This window comes from Coenobita brevimanus, chromosome 2, assembly GCF_032717465.1.
Source record: "Coenobita brevimanus isolate Jiangsu-jjx chromosome 2, ASM3271746v2, whole genome shotgun sequence".
Classification (NCBI taxonomy): Eukaryota; Metazoa; Arthropoda; class Malacostraca; order Decapoda; family Coenobitidae; genus Coenobita; species Coenobita brevimanus.
In genome coordinates, this window is record NC_136955.1 from 31,578,912 (window position 1) to 31,591,728 (window position 12,817).

General features: G+C 42.9%; 1 protein-coding gene and 1 pseudogene across 1 annotated transcript in view; both read right to left on the reverse strand.

Moving 5' to 3' along the window:
• The window catches only part of LOC145392073 (nose resistant to fluoxetine protein 6-like), a 199,779-nt gene that overhangs the window by 37,982 nt on the left and 148,980 nt on the right, over positions 1-12,817 (reverse strand). The window lies entirely within an intron of this gene.
• LOC145392845 (5S ribosomal RNA) lies at positions 2,122-2,241 on the reverse strand (annotated as a pseudogene).

A 12,817-nucleotide genomic window follows, 5' to 3' on the forward strand; every position in this document is an offset into this window, starting at 1 on the left:
ACTGTGCTTATATTCTCTCGATTACGAAAAGGCTTTCAACTCAGTGGACCATACAAGAATTTTAAATTCATTCCGGGAGCAAAGAGTAAACGAGACCATCTTAAAACACGTTCCAAAATACATAAAATATACAGAAAAAGAAAACTGCTTCGGCTAAGTTACATAAAGACCTAGATGAAATTAAGATTGGGATAGGCATGCTTCAGGGTGATACAATTTCACCAAAATTATTAACAACATGCCTTGAGAGCATTTTCAGAAGCCTACATTTAGCGAACAAAGGAGTAAACATAGAGGGAGAACACTTAAATCATTTAAATTTGTAAACGACATTGCCCTAATGTCAGAAACAACAGAGACATTACAGAGAAATGTAAAATGGCCTATATACGAGTAGAAAAAGTCAACTGTAAGACCGAAGATGAACCAGAAAAAACTAAGGTAATGTGTGGTCCAAATACACCAGAGAACATAAAAAAAGAAACTCTTGAAAAAATTGAGGAGTATAATTACTTGGGGTTATTTGGGGCATATACAGTAACTAAGGAGACACCAAGAAAACGAAAAAAAAGACATATTACAACTGGATGTAAAGATTTTGGTTAACACACAGAAATCGTGAATAATAACTTTCCAGGATGTATTAAACAAACCAATCCGTTCTCAAAGGGCAATGGAAAGGTCAGTGTTGGAAATATCTTTGACAGAAGAGAAGGGATCAACATCGGTGAGACAGGAGACTCATTTCAAACACACTAAAGAAGTTATAAAAGAACAGAATGAAGGTGGGAAGGTTGCGTAGTAAGAATAAGGGATAATCAATGGAGGAAGAGGCTGATTGACAGGACTTCAAGAAATTACAAGCTTAGCAGAAAAAGGTCAGACAGGAGGCGGAGAAATGAGACAGAGATGTTTTCAAGCAAAACCTGGAAGGTTAGGGGAGGTCTGTGTTCAGTAGTGGACTCGCAGTGGTTGATGATTATACTCTCTCTCTGCCCCCCCTCTCTCTGTCTCTGTCTCTGTCTCTCTGTATATGTATATATACAAAGGATGTTGGAGCGGCCCTAATGTGAGAGGGCAGCGTTTGGAATTTCCTGTTCTGTTGTTTGCAGATGATCCTGTATTGTTAAGTGAAGACGAATGGGAACTGCAATGTTTGGTGAATGAGTTTGGGACAGTGTGTAAGAAACGGAATCTAAAGGTGAATGTAGGGAAAAGCTTCGAGAGAAATGGAGTCACTGAATGTAGAGTGGAATTGGAAGATGAGGAAATGAAAAATATGAGTGCATTTAAGTATTTGGGTAGTGATGAGTAAGGATGGAAGCTTGGAGAATGAAGTGCATGAAAGGTTACAACAAGGAAGAAAGGTAGCTGTCTCTTTGAAAGCAGTGATAAGAAATAGTGGAGTAAGCATGGAAGTAAAAAAGTCTCTATGATATCACTGTGATACCAGCTCTAAAGTATATAAGTGAAGCTTGGACCTTGCTGGAAGGACAGAAGTCAGGAGTGAGAGCAGTGGGAATGAATTATCTGTAAGGAGCATGTGGAGTTCCGTGGAGAGACACACTGACAAATGAGGAACTGAATTGAACGTTGTGGTGCGCATGTGGATGTGACAGAAAGCGTGAAGAGAAATACACTGAGGTGCTTTGGCTATGTCGAGAAGATGGTGAGCGAGATACTAACGAAAACAATGTGAGTGAGATGGGGGGGGAGACGGCGGGGGAGGCCAAGGATAGGGTGGATGGATGGAGTGGAGAGGTTTATGTGAGAGAGAGGTGTGAGCTTGTGGGAGGGCAGTGAAATGGTGGGGGACAGGGCGGCATGGAGGAGATTTGTCTGTGGACACCCCTTTCGGGATTAAGGCGTCTGGCAATATATGTATACATACATACATACATACATATGTTTCTATCTATCTATCTATATACTGTAGATAGATAGATAGATAGATACAGATATAGATATAGATAGATAGACAGATAGATGAAGGTGACCAGATTTCCATCCATCCATCCATTGCCAGACGCCATGTATCCCAAATGGGGTGGCCAAGGGCTCAGAGTTAATTGTTTTACAGGGAGGGGCACTAATCCTCCACCAACCCCACTTGACGTAGGGATGCCAACAGCATCTGGTGTTCCCAGGCGGTCACCCATCCAAGTACTAACCAGACCCAACGTTGCTTAACTTCGCTGATCGGATGGGAAGCGGTGTACTCAACGTGTACTCAACGTGGCATGACCAGATTTACTGGAGCTAAAAGCGGGACGCGCGCGCCCGCGCCTGTGTGTGTGTGTGTGTGTGTGTGTAGATAGATAGATAGATAGATAGGTAGATAGACAAAGACAAATAGATATAGATAGATATATAGACAGATAGATATTGACTAATGTGACAACGACCTCTTCTGCGCTACACCTCAGACTGAGGCTGCTAATCAAACACGTCTCTACGAACTCCGAACATACCGTACATTACAGGGATTGGGTGGACCAAAGTTACCAGCTAGTGAGCATTACAGAGTTTATGATAATAATTCGGTATTTCATTTGGTTAGGATTATGCATAATATTTCTAATTCATCCTAATATCATACAAGAAGGTCATGTTATATCTAATGCAATAGTAAGTTTCTAAAAGCGAGACATTTAAGATGATTTGCTGAAAAGGCGGGACATTCTAGTCACAATTAAAAAAGCGGGACAGACGTTCAAAAACCGGGACTGTCCCGCCTAAAAGCGGGACTCTGGTCACCTTAAGATAGATAGATAGATGGATATATAAGCATTAATATGGTCATAGCACAATATGTAATAGTTACAGGCATCAATATATTCATAGCATAATATGTAATAGTTATAGGCATTAATATAGTCATAGCACAAAATATAATAGTTATAGGCATTAATATAATCATAGTTCAGTATTTAACACAAACACAATATGTAATATAGCAGGTGGATAAGGAAGAGAAACACAAACATTCCCCTGCCCTGACTACCAAAATGTCAAACTCATGATGTATATCAAACACATGGTGTAACTCATGAAAACCAGTTAGCCATGTGACAAAAGCGTGTTAGGCACTATTTAGACACACATACACACATACACATGTCAGCCAGCCGGAAACCAGTAATAGAGTCAGAAGTTTGCGGAAAGTAGGAGACATGCATTAGTGTAGGAGGTTGTCAGCCAGTACGAGATTAAATGTTACTCTGACAATCAGTAGGTCACGTCCCTTTGTCCGTCACACAAGTGCGGGGGTAGGCAGTAAACAATATTAGTCTCACAATAAAACTCCGCGCTCATCGCCTCATATGAGGTTATTATCCAGGCCACCCCTGGAACGTGCTGATCACCTCATATTAGGCGATGGGTCTCGGCGCCGTAATTTCAAGCACGAGGAAGCGTCAGTGGTTTTCATGGGAACATTGACTTTCCTTCTATGCCATCAGAGCTGTTGCCAAATCCTGCCATACAGCAGTTGCCAAATATCGCATATTTAGTATTTTAGATATGCAAGCCACCCTTGGCAACGCCGATCGCCTCATATGAGGCGATGTGTCTCGGCGCCATAATTTCAAACACTGGGAAGCATCACTGGATTCCATGGAAATGTTTTGTCTCCCTCTACACTATCAGAGCTGTTGCAAAACCCTGCCACCCCGCAGTTGCCAAATACTCGTACTGCTTATTTAGTAATTCAGTTCTCGTTTGTAGCCCAGCAATGGGGGAGTCACGCCCCTCTACCTCCCATAGGATCGCCGCCCTCACAACCACCCAAGGAGCGAAAATTGCAAAAAGACGAGGGTGAAGATGAGTTCGAGCTCAGAAACACTTGATCTGATGACAAAGAATCAACTTATTTAAATGAAAAGTCCGAAAAAATGACTCAAGGAAGGTAATCGGGATGATAAGAATTAGGTCAGCGGGGGATAAAAGACTTGAGGTCATAGGAAGTAGGAAATACAGACAGAGGAAGATAAAGTACTTCCAGAGTTGATCTGCTGCATACATGTCGGACTGGGAGTAACGGTTAACTCTTGCATTAGAGAGTTGTACGGTACGAAGTAGAGACAGAAGTTGAAGGGAGCCAGTAAGAAGAGGAGGGTTAGTGAGATGAAAAACCTTTGATTCCACTTTGTTGAGATAGCTATATGTGGGAAACCTCTCCACACATGAGAGCTGAACCCCACACAAGGGCGAATAAACCCACTTTATAAAGCCAGCAACTGTGTAGGGAGACGGCATAGGGTACCCCACTTCATGGAAACAGATTTACAAGAGAGGTAATTTGATCTTTCCAAGATAAATCCCGAGAGAATGAAGCCCTAAGCATGTTCAAAGGTGATGCAGGGTCAAGTTGGATATTGCCAAAAATTAGAGGACATTCGTGTGGAAGATTTTGACATGATAAAAGATCTAAGAACATGGTTTTTGATGCATTTATTAACAAGACTACTTCTACCCCAAACAGAAATATGAGCTAAGTAAGACATTAAGTTTGCCATTGCCTCATCCCTTGTTTGCCGAAGCAATTGATGAGATGGACGCTGCCGGAAACGGATGGAATGGTGATGGGTTGAGTCATCAGCATATGAGTGGATAGGGTTAGATGTACAGTTTACAAGGTCAGTTTAATAGATAGAAAAGTATTGGTAATACAAGAACCCTGAGGAACATCACCACTGATAGCCCTGGGAGAAGAGGGGTGGCTGTCTATAACAGCAGCAACAGAATGACAGAAATGAAGCTAGAGATGAAGGCACAGATAGAAGGATACAAACCGTAAGAGGGCAGTCTGAAAATAATTGATTTATGGCAGGTTATATCGAAAGCGTTTCGGATGTCAAGTGAAATGGCAAATCTTTCGCCAAAGCCTTGAAAGGAGCATGGTCAGGAGGCTGAAAGGAATATGAGAAGATCGCCAGTGGAGAGTCTGTGGCCGAACCTATACTGACGAACAGAAAGAAGGTTGTGGTAGGAAAGTTGCTTTAAAAAATTTTTTTGTTAAAAATAGATTTTAAAAATTTAGAAATACAGGATGTTCAAGCGATAGGGCGATAGTTAAAGGGCTAGGAATGGTCATCCTTCTTTGTGACAGACTGTTACCACTTGTGAACCGGTAATAAGTGTGTTGTAAGTAGTACGTAAGTGTGTTTAAGGGCTACCAGACCTTTTTCCCTTACCTTACGTCTAGCCACAGTTTGAAATTCTGCCGACACTGTGTCTTTACTAGAGAGAAACCAGGAACACGCCGGCCTCTGCAGGCAGGTGTGTACATAGGTGGCTTGGTGGGGATAAGACCTGTGCAGTTATAACAGCAATATAATGCCAGACTTTGAATTTACCTACAGTCTACGAGTGGGGGCTTAACAAGTGCTGGCTAACGAGTGGGATGAGCATCATTTCACGTCTCCTGTGAGCAATCTCTGTGAAATTGTCCCTGGCCCATACCTTACCTCCCACGACGAAAATCTGTTGCTGCTCTCAGCCTGCAGCCTACCGCACCACCCTCTCCTACATAATTTTGGTTCGGTTCTGTTACCGTGAGGCTTTCATTCCACACTAACCCCCACATACTACTATGCCGTCACAACCCCAGAGCGCCTTTTCCCTACTGACTTATAGCCACTATCATCCTCAACCACCAGCCCTGCCTAACCAACCATCACGTTACCACATTCTACCATAGTTTGGTTATTTACCCCCATCACATCCCCAACCGACTCCACCACTGCGAGCCACCCACACCCTGTCACTCACAGTGAATCACCGCCACCAAGTCGCTCTGACGTCACTGAGGAGGAAGCGTGGCCAATCACGGTGATCTACATCACAGTCTTCCTCTCTTATTAGCTTACCTGCCTTGCCTAGTGTCTCAGTGTCTCCCGGCTACGTCACATTCTGCTCTACCCAGTGAACGCCACCACACCCAGGGCTATATAGTCTGCCTTCAACTGAACACTCATTTTCTACCTACGGTAAACAGTGAATATCTGTACAGTATATTCTCTTATTTAAATATCCATATATTCTCTTACTTCATCTAACTATTTCATTGGTGTCTATGGAGATCATGTAGTTTTCTCAACAGATTTTGACTATAATATTCATTTAATTTTGTTAATTACATTACATTCATTTTTTGTTTTTCTTTTACGCACTCCTACTTTATTCCATCTTCTTCAAGCTACTTTCTTTACTAAGATCTTCATTGCACAAACTCATTTACTCCCATTTACATCCATTGTATGTAAATCATATTTGTTCATATACTAAGCATTGTTTATCATTCGCTTTTATTTTTTATCTATTTGCTTTCTCCCTCCCCCTGGGGGTAGGGGAGTTTCAAGAATACTCCCCCAGTATCCCTGCTTCTCGTATGAGGCGACTAAAAGAGTTGGTGGTGGGTTAGTGCCCCACCCCGAAAAAAGAACCAACTAAACAAGCGAATAAAGCGCCTCGGACCAGGACGGACCATACATTGACGAGTAAGGAACGGACAAAGGACATTTTGAAGGTGGAGACATGGAATGTGAGACGAGTGAATGATGAAGTGAAAGAGAGAGAGAGATTGTTTAGGTGCTTGAAGATGCAAGAGTGGATATATGTGGATTGACTGAAACTAAATGGAAAGGTGATAGGGTGAGAGAATGGGAATACGGTTTAGGAATATGTGCGGGAGTTAATGAGAATGAGAGGGCAAGATGATAAGCAAGAAGTGAAAGGAGAATATAAGAGAGTATGGAACAGTGAGTGCAAGGATTGTATGGGTGAGGATGAAAGTAGGTATACAAGCGAGGGCAATTGTATGTGCGTATGCGCCGACAAAGGACGGAGTGGCAAGAGTGAAAGATGAGTTTTGGGCAAGTATAGAAACATGTATGGACAAGTTTGAGAGGAGTGAGAGAGTGTTTTTAATTGGAGACATGAATGGCAAAGTTGGGAATGTACGAGTGGATGGAGTGGTTGGTCAGTGGGGTGTGCCAGCTGAAGTAGATGGGAATGGTAGTGCTTTGGTGGACATCTGTGCTGGTAAGGGGTTGGCAACAGCCAACACCGACTTTCGGCATAAGATGATCCACCGGTATACATGGAGAGTAATGAGGAGGATGGATGGTGAACTTGTTGAAAGAAAAGCAATGACAGACTACGTGTGTGTGGATGAGCGAATGAGAAGACAAGTGTTGGATGCAAGAGTGTGGAGAGGGTGGGGGGATGGAATCTCTGACCATCACTTAGTGATGGCCAAGGTAAGGCTGCAAAGAAAATACGTGAAGAGACGAAGAGGAAGACAGGAGGAAACAGCTCCTGTGAGAAGAGTGGAGAAGTTGCAGTTAGAGCAGATGGAAGGGGTGGAAGACATATGTCAGATATTCACGGAAGAGATAGGCGCAGCGTGTGAGGTGGTTTGTGGAATGAGGAGGAGATGCAGGGGTGTGCAAGGGACAGCATGGTGGGATGATGAGGTGAAACGAGCTGTGGAACAAAAGAAGTTATATAGTGAATGGCTAGCGAGTAAAGATAGGGGAGAAGATGAGAGAGATAAAAGAGAGGTATATGTGAGCAGGGGAAGGGAGGTGAAGAGATTGGTGAAGGAGAGTAAGAAGAAAGAGGATGAAGAATTTGGGAGGATTCTGAGTGTGAAATTGAGGGAGAGTAAGATTTGTTTCGGAGGGAGGTAAAGAAAGTAAGGCAGTGTGAAAGGGGAAATAGTAGGGGAGTGAAAGATAGGAATAATAGATTGTTGGTGGAGAAGAGAGAGAAATTGAGGAGATGGAAGGAGCAGTTTGAGGATTTGTTGAATACAGAGAGTGAGAGCAGTGCGAGTATAAGTGGTTGGGGAATGGCTGGGAGAAGAAGAGATGAGAGGAGGGAGGAAGGGATCAGTAGGGCATAAGTAGTTGAAGCAATGAAGAAGATCAAGATGGGAGAGGCCCCAGGAATTGATGGAGTGTGTGGTGAAATTCTTAGGTATGGGGGTGAGATTGTTGTGGAGTGGATATGGAAGTTGTATAGATTGGGTTGGGAAGAGGGAATGGTTCCGGAGAACTGGAAATCAACTATAATTGTTCCTATTTACAAAGGAAAAGGGGAGAGAGAGAAGTATGTGGTAAAGGTGGCTGTTGTATAAATATACACGACGACTTATCCTGCTCTCGTGTTCCTGAACTCGATTCTTCTGAATTCTCTACACTCTGGCTTCGGCTTTCCTGTCATTCTCTGACTAAATATATCTGTGCTGTTTACTTATCCCCTAATCTACTGACTATCAAAAATTCTTCGATCTTACTTCTCCGATGGAACACATTCTATCCATTTCTCCTTTCTCTGAAATCTCCATTTTAGGATATTTCAATGTTCACCAGCACCTTTGGCTCTCCTCTCTTTTCACTGATCCACCTGGTGAACAAGCCTACATCTTTTCTATCCTTAATGACCTAGAGTAGCTTGTACAGCACCCTACCCGTATCCCAAACCACCTTGGAGAGAGCTCCAACATACTTGACCTCTTCCTTACAACTAATCCTTCTGCTTAAACTGTTAATCTTTTCTCTCCGTTGGACTCCTCTGATCACAACCTTATCACCTTAACCCGTCATATCACTCCGGGACGGCCTGTGGACCCTCCAGGTAAACGTCGTCTGTGGCATTTTGGAGCCACGGATTGGGAGGCCGTCAGGCAGTAATTCTTTGATATTCCCTGGAATGATTATTGCTTCCATGGCCGGGAGCCATCCGAGTGTGCCTTGTGCATTCCAGAGATTATTCTCTTGGGCATGGAAGCATACATTCCTTTCTCGTATCCTTTGTCTAACGCAAGAAAGCCTTGGTTTAATCACGCTTGTTCTAATGCTGTCCGCAACAAGGAGAAGGTCTACAAAAGGTACTGGAGCCAACCCACCCCTGAATCACATCAACTTTACGTTTCTGCCCGGAATCGTGCTAAGTCTGTTCTTCGCTCTGCTAAAAATAATTTCATCTGTACTAAATGCTCTCAACTCTCTAACTCGAATTCTTCCCGCTCCTTCTGGCACCTTACCAAAAACCTTTCTAACAACTTTACCTCATCATCCTTCCCTCCCCTTTTCTACTCTGATGCTTCTGTAACTATTTCTTCTACTGATAAAGCAGATCTCTTCGCACAGACTTTCTCCTCCAATTCCACCTTAGACGATTCCGGAGCTGTTCCTCCATCACTTCCCCCCTCAGACTTCCTCTTGGCTGACATTAAAATTTCTTCAGCTGATGTATTTTCTGCCATCACTAGCCTCAATACTAACAAGGCATAAGGGCCTGATGGAGTCCCTTCTGTTGTTCTCAAGAACTGTGCTTCTGTGCTTACACCCTTCCTAGGTAAACTCTTTCGTCTTTGTCTGTCAACTTGTACCTTTCCTTCTTGCTGGAAGTTTGCTCTCATTCAGTCAGTCCAAAAGAAGTGTGACCACTCCCAACCCTCCAACTATCGTCCAATTGCTTTAACGTTCTGTATTTCAAAAGTTTTCGAGTCAATTCTCAATAGAAAAATTTTAAGGCATCTTTCCTATCACAACCTTCTTTTTGATCGTCAGTACGGGTTCCGTCAGGGACGCTCCACTGGCGATCTTCTCACCTACCTTTCAGACTCCTGGTCATCCTCCTTTCGGGACTTTGGCAAAAGCTTTGCCATTGCACTTGACATCTCAAAGGCTTTCTATCGAGTGTGGCATAAATCTTTAATTTCCAAACTGCCCTCTTACGGTTTCTATCCTTCTATCTTTGCATTCATCGCTTGCTTCCTTTCTGGTTGTTCTACAGCCGCTGTTGTAGACGGCCATCGTTCTTCTCCTAGATCTATCAACAGTGGTGTTCCTCAGGGCTCTGTCCTATCACCAACTCTCTTCCTTTTATTCATCAATGACCTTCTAAGCTGTACATCTAACCTTATCCACTCATATGCTGATGACTCCACCCTTCACCTTTCCATTCGGTTCCCGCAACGCCCATCTCAGCAGTTACTTCAACAAACAAGGGATGAGGCTATGGGACACCTAATGTCTGACTTGGCTCATATCTCTGACTGGGGTAAAAATAATCTGGTTATTTTTAATGCATCTAAGACTCAGTTCTTTCTCCTATCAACCCGACAAAATCTTCCACAGGTATACCCACTAATGTTTAATAATATTCCGCTTAATCCTGCATCATCCTTGAACTTGCTTGGGGTTAAATTTACTCGGGACTTATCTTGGAAAGATCATATTACATCTCTTGTAATATCTGCTTCCAAGAGATTGGGTGTGCTAAGCTGACTCCGTTCTTTCTTTACCCCTGCACAATTGTTGACTCTATACAGGGGTTTTATTTGACCCTATGCGGGGTACAACTGTCATGTGTGGGTAGGCTCCCCACATACAGCTCTTCTCAACAGGGTAGAGTCAAAGGCTTTTTGTCTCATTAACTCTCCTCTTACTGACTCCCTTCATCCTCTGTCTCTTTGCCGCACTGTTGCATCTTTATCTCTTTTCTATCGCTACTTTAATGGTCACTGCTCTTCTGAACTGTCTGCATGCATTCCTCCACCTCTATGAAGGGTGCGTAGCACCCGTCTAGCATCAAACTCTCGTCCATTTTCTGTCCAACTCTCTAATGCTAGAGTTAACCGTTACTCCCAGTCCTTCATTTATGCAACAGGTCAACTCTGGAACTGTCTCCCTCTGTCTGTATTTCCTGCTTCCTATGATCTCTGTCACGCGTCGGCTAGTGACACTGGCTTTTTGGGGAAACCGCGAACTCAAGTGGAATCCCAATTTATCGTTCAGTTAACCGCTCATTCGGACTGAAGCTTTGTCAAATCAATTTTTCATTGTCATACGTGATCGTCTTTGTGTGAGACATTAGCGCTTCCACTGAGCGATTTGTTTTGGGCGCGTTTTGCTCACTCGACCGTTAAAAAATGCGGCCTATCGCTCCCAATTCTTTCTCACGGGTTTACTCAGTCAAGTGTTTGCTGTGACGGAGAGAGGTCCTGTGCTTCAGAAGTGTGAGAGGTCAGCTAGTACCCAGACTCCACTTTACAGTTTCCCCAGGCTCCCACCCTCCTAGGGTGATACACCGCATTCATTGACCAGTATTTCTTTTCGTTTTCCTAGTTTAAGAGTTTAGTTAAGGTGTTTTTCCTAGGCATAAGTATTTAGCTTTTGTGTGAGTGAGTGAGTGCGATCTCATTAATTTGATTTGAAATGTAACGTTAAATTTATTTTTGTAATCAATAAATTTAACAGTTCTTTTTCTTGAGCTTAATGTAATGTAAACTCTTGTTTCATTTCTCCACAATTAAGCTTATTTTCCATATAGCTCCTAGCTTGCATAAACGTTTTGCTATTCATAACTGGTACTTAGGCCAGTCTTGTATTAAACTTAAAATCCGTTGTGCCTCCTAGGAGTTAAGCACCAGCAAGAACCTGATACTATTATTAGTATTAGTTATTTATTGTCAGGGGTGAAGTAACTTTCTCCAGAGGCTAACAGTAACAGCAATTGAGTAATTAGTCTCTGCTGTGTACTGTTGAGAAAGTTTATAAATTCTCGTTCTTAGAGAATCGTGCGAAGCAGGCCAGCTTAAAGTAATCGTTGCTTGATTTAGCAAGACAATCATTGTCCCTGCTCTGCAATATCATTGAACATTATTATCAATTAAATAATATTTAGCATTTATTTTAAAAATCCCGTGATATTATAAAAACCCCGTGACAATTGGCGACCTCATTCCAGGATATTAACTCCTAGCTCTAAAGCTATTCACGAGATAGTACTCACTTGTTCAAATTTAGGTATTTATCATTAAAGTTTATAGGCACAAGTTTACTGGTGTTACCATTAATTTAGCAAGTGAATTTTTGCTTTATTAATTCATAGAGTACTTAACTCTATTTAGTACTTTATTTTTGGTAACGCTAGACGATTTTATTCGCTCCTTGGTAGCCGCTGTACCCATTGTGTTAATTATTGAGTTTTCTCAGTTATTGGCATTTTTGCTTTATTCTTTTCCAGTTAACTAGATAAGACTGGTCACCACTAGCTTGTGTCTGTACTCTTTACTTGTGTCATTAGCATTCGTTGTGAAGCAGTCAGTACTCAGTTTCGTTTGGTTAATAAGTTAGCGCCATGGCTACCACTGTATTTTTACAGGAAGCCAAAGAAATGGGTCTTTCGGACCCAACTGAAATTAAAGAGTACATACTCTCACGCCATAATCAGGAGCAGCAGCGCGAGAACGATGCCCGTGAAGAGCGTAAGATTCAGCGCGAATACGAGCGAGAACAGCGTGAGGAACGCGAAAAGGAGCGCGATTACGAGCGAGAACAACGTGAACACGAGCAGAAACAACGCGAACTCGAGTTAGAAAAAGACCGACAACAGCGCGAACACGAGCAAAAACAGCGCAAACTCGACTTAGAACACGTGCGGGAACAACGTGAATACGAACGTGCCGAGCGAGAGGCACGAGAAAAACATGAACTTGAAATGCTGAAGCTCAAGCGAGATTCCTTGGCTTCAGACACATCTGGTGCAGTTGGTTCAAGCTTCACGAGCGCTCTTCTTACACATGTCCTGGCGACCCCACGCATCAAGCTTCCTTCATACAAGGAAAGCGAGCGAATCGAGCCGTACATAGCTCGTTTTGAGGACATGGCAGACATGTATCAACTGGATGAGGCAGCTAAGCGGCTCCAATTTGTTAGTTTATTTGAGGGCCCTGCCCTCGATATTCTCCACAGAATTCGTGGAGGCAATCTCACGTATGAGGTGATGAAAGCTGCACTCA